Below are 5069 nucleotides of genomic sequence, written 5' to 3'. Positions count from 1 at the left end.
TGTGAAATCTTTCGGGATTTCAAGGCTTCTTAGGACTTATCTTTTAATTTCTTGCTGTCAATTTTTTTCTTTTAAATTCTGCTTGTGTTGATTTTATTTAATCACTTTGTTTGTTGTTCTTGTTGCATTTCAGGCGTTCCAAAACATTCCAAATCTGATTCGCCCTCTTCTTTACTAAAGATCGGATCGCCTCTTTTGTTCTTGGCAACAAAATTCGTTCAAAATCCCTAAATTCCTTGTTCTTGCCGATTTCTTCTTTTTAGATTTGGGTTGTTTTGATTGCTGGAATTTTGGGGAAATTTAACTTGTTGTTTGTGTCTTTCTTTTCAGATTCGGCAGATTGGAGTATTCTTTGGGGTTCAATTACATGTTCTTGATTCTTGAAGAACCTTTATTAACACTTATTCCTATTCTCAATTTGATTCTTTGCTGGTTTGGGGATTTTTATTTTAGATCTGGAAATTCAAAGTTCTAATCTTTTAATTTCTGTTTCATTTCAGATCTGTTCGTTTAGAGCCTCGTAGGAGTTTTCTCATAACTTGGAAACTCGATCTTGGTCTGTGTGCAACCGCAAACCAAGATCGAGTTGTCAAGTCAGGGGAAACTCCTACGAAAACTCTAAACGTTTGGATCTGAAATGAAACAGCAAAACTTAATTAGAATCAATTAGATCTGGAAACTAAAAATCCCCAAATCAATAAAGAACAGCCAAGAATCAAAACACTTATGAATAGATGTTCTTGGAAGCCAATAACACGAAATTAAGCCCCAAGATTAACTTTCAATCAGACGAATCTATCAAAGAACACAAAACAGCAAATAAATTAAAACAGATTACGAAATCAATTGAAACTAATTCTAGGGATTGGATGGCAAGAAAAGAGGGGTTTTTGTGAAATCAAAAATGTTTCTTTATGTCCAAGGAAGTGCCGAATCAGATCTTGGAGTTTTAGAAAGGCTAAAACGCAACAAGAACAGCAAACAAAATAGCTAATAAAAATCAACACAAGCAAAATTTTAAAAGAGATTGAACAGCAAGAAAATAAAGATAAAGTTCTAAGAAGCCTTGAAATCGAGAAGATTTCACAACTCCCTTCAAACGGCTCTAATCTCCCCTCCAATGAAGAACAATGGCAAGAAGAAGGCTGAAGATGGCTCCCACAATCAAAAAGATTGTTAAAACTACTTCTAAAGAAACTCAAGAGAGAATTCTTGGAGAAAACTCTAAGAGGATTTTTACTCAGTAAAAATCTGAAATTTTAATGTATTGTAATGTGTCTAACAAGGGTGGCCAGCCATGCCTATAAATAGGCCTTATAACTATTTCCTAATCTCATTAGGAAAATTTAAAAAAACTTAATTAACAAATTTAAGAGGGAAATTCGGCCAAGTCATTTTAATGGGCTGCTTGGGCCAAATTTTTACATATAATACTCCTAAAGTCTAAAGATTAAATTAAACAATTAAATTTTTTTACAAATTGGGCCACTTTAACAATTTGGCCTGATTTTCAACTAAGTATGGTTTGACTTCTTGGTTGGGCTTGGAATCCTCTTATTGGGCATTGCCTTCAAGAACTTGGGCTTGTAGTCAATCTCCTACCGAAATTGGTTCGTTGATGCTCGTAACGGAGATCCAATGCGCTTTGGCTGCAAGATTTGGTTTCTTGGACCAAGATTTCCAAGATTTGAAATCTTGATTTTCTTGATTCTTGAAATCGCTCCAAACAGCAAGAATGGTCCAAGATTCGGTTTCTTGATTTTCTTGAAAACAAGAAAGTGAATCTTGATTTTCTCTTTCTTTCGTGTACGAATCTAAGGCCTTGCTAACAAATTCTTGAATGGTCCCATTTAGTTTGGAACGCTTTTGTCGAGCGTTTGACCTCGTTATTGGGCCTTGTGGTAATTTGAGCCCGTCACGTTCTTGAGCTTGGGTTGGGCCTTTGTGACTCGTATCACTTTGTAACAACTACTTCATTTGTGTTCAGATAGCACTTGAAAGGTCACTTCATTTAAATTTGTAACAGCTTTGAAATGTAACGGCTGTGAGCTGAAAATAACTCCTGCAATAAAACATTAAAATGAACTTATTAAGCATATTAAAAACATATTCGCAATAATTATTTAACTTAAATAGATGAACTAAACTCATGCATTTATTATTCCAACAACTATTTAACTTAAATAAACTTAACTCCTGCTTCAATATATAATTCTTGATGCTAGATTAATTAAAAACAACACTTAATTAAATAACAGTTCAATAATAAATCACTTATTAATTAAATAAAGATGAGTTGATTAAATGATCAGCAACTCAATTATTGAACTAAAGATGAGTTTATTAGAATTTCAGTTCAACTTGCAATAAATTGCAAGTAACTCCTATTGGGTTACTCCTTTCATGATGAATGGAATCAGCTTCTTGTTCTCTCCAAACTCGATCCACATAGCTTGCCAAAGCTTCTTTAAAGTTCTTAGCTCGTGACCTAGTTATAGGCCCTTGTGGCAGCTCAATAGAAACATCCCAGGCTGAGATCGTATCAAAACTAAATGAACAAATGAGTTACTTAATGCATGAGTTTATTAAATGCAGAACACATAATGCATGTGATAATTAAAAGATGTAGATCGATAATGCAAGACATTAATTAAAAATGCATTTAGTAAACAAGACATAATTGAAGACTCATATTATGATAACTAAAATAAATCAAAGTCTTTATTTTCCAGAAACCAAATTAACAAACTAAAATTAAAAGCTTCATTTTGCACTTGGCCCCTCGCGTTTAGGCCAAATCGGATGTCGTCAAGTTGTATCAAGACATGATGCAAACCTTTAGGGGCCTCACGAAAAACATCCTCATAATCCTGCGAAAAACATTGAAACAAACTAGGCAAATTTTCATTAATGTTAGATAGAGATAAAAAATTTTTCCTAAACCTCACAATGATACAAGGCTGTTCATTGAATAGGTCTCTCTGCACATCTTTTTTTGTTGTAATTAAAATTTTCACTCTATTTTTACCACTTGCGGATTCACTCACCTTTGGGCCATTTAAATTTTGACTTTTTTCACTACTAGCCTCTTTTCTCTCTGTCTTTTTTATTTGTCCTTTCTCCCTCACCCCCTCACAAAATTTCATCATTTTTAATTGATCTTTATATACATCACTGGGATTTAAAGGAGCAAGAGTGAATTTTTGGCCTTTAAACACAAGAGAGTATCTATTAAGCTTGCCTTGGTGTGTAACATCCCGATCAAATTGCCAAGGCCGTCCAAGGAGCAAGTGTGCCGCATGCATTGGGACCACATCACACCATACCTCATCCTCGTAATTCCCAAGCTTAAAAGTGATCAAGGACTGTTTCGTAACTTTAACTTCTGAGCATTCATTAAGCCACTGAAGGTGATACGGCTTAGGGTGCTCGATACAAGGTAACTTTAAGGAATCCACCAAATAGCTGCTAACTACATTCGAACAACTCCCATTATCAATAATAAGTGAACATAAGTTACCTTTTATAAAGCACCTAGAATGGAAAATATTGGTCCTTTGGTTATCACAATCGTCTCCCATTTGGATGTTAAGGGTGCGGCAGACTACCATCTTTTTTTTCCACTTTTTTTTGAAATACCTGTAAAACAAATACTCAACACTCAAAAGAAAAATTAGCAATTAGTCACTCAAAAAGAAAAATCAAATTCTCAATGAGGTAGAATTCAGTCTTGTGAGTTCTTTAGTAGAGTCTATATCAACCAATTAGAAAATGTATGAACCGAAACTACCAAACAGTCCTAATTTGCACTAAGATGCCAAAAACTGACGAGACACCAATTAATTTGTGTTGCACCGAGGAAGAATTGTGCACACCTTAAAATCATACTAACACAAGAAACAAGAAGGTATTAGATACTGTAAAGGAAGAATAAAGGCAAACAAATGAAAACCTACAGCTAACAATCAATGAAAAGTACTGAAATCGAAAAACCCGAAAAACTACGGAGTAACTTGACAACTTCGTTCGAGGTGTTCCCGATCTCAAAAAATCACAAAATTAAATTTGGAATGTCCTTAAATATTGAATTTTGAGCTGGAAAGTTTGGGCACCAAACTCAACCCGCTGAATCTTTTTTTAAATTTTTATTGGATTTCATCTTTTTCAATTTTTTTGACTTTTTTGACTGACTTTTTATGGGAAATATTTTTTTTATATTCAATCACAGTGCCAAAAAATATGTATGTAAAATTTCAGATCAATTAGACAATTTTTACCCACTCAAATGAATTTTTTTTGAAAAATTTTTCTGGGTAAAACTGCTGTTTGTAGTTTAAAAAATAGAGATCAGTTTAGAAATCAACCAAGAACACCCAAAACACCCAAAATCTGATACCAAATGATAGAGGGTTGCGTGCAGACCAAGATCGAGTTGCCAAGTCACGGAAAACTCCTACGAAAACTCTAAATGTTTGGATCTGAAACAAAACAGCAAAACTTAATTAGAATCAATTAAATCTGGAAACTAAAAATCCCCAAATCAATAAAGAACAGCCAAGAATCAAAACACTTATGAATAGATGTTCTTGGAAGCCAAGAACACAAAATTAAGCCCCAAGATTAACTTCCAATCAGCTGAATGTTTATTTATGTCCAAGGAAGTGCCGAATCAGATCTTGGAGTTTTGGAAAGGCTGAAACGCAACAAGAATAGCAAACAAATTAGCTAATAAAAATCAACACGAGCAGAAATTTAAAAGAGATTGAACAACAAGAAAATAAAGATAAAGTCCTAAGAAGCCTTGAAATTGAGAAAGATTTCACAACTCCCTTCAAATGGCTCTAATCTCCCCTCCAATGAAGAACAATGGCAAGAAGAAGGCTAAAGATGGCTCCCACAATCAAAAATATTGTTAAAACTACTTCTAAAGAAACTCAAGAGAGAATTCTTGGAGAAAACTCTAAGAGAATTTTTATTCAGCAAAAATTTGAAATTTTAATGTATTGTAATTCAATGTGTTTAAGGGTGGTTGGCCAAGCCATATATATAGGCCTCCTAACTACTTTCCT

The sequence above is a fragment of the Gossypium hirsutum genome, chromosome D03 (assembly GCF_007990345.1).
Source record: "Gossypium hirsutum isolate 1008001.06 chromosome D03, Gossypium_hirsutum_v2.1, whole genome shotgun sequence".
In the NCBI taxonomy this organism is placed as follows: domain Eukaryota; kingdom Viridiplantae; phylum Streptophyta; class Magnoliopsida; order Malvales; family Malvaceae; genus Gossypium; species Gossypium hirsutum.
Note: the sequence above shows the minus strand (reverse complement) of the source record.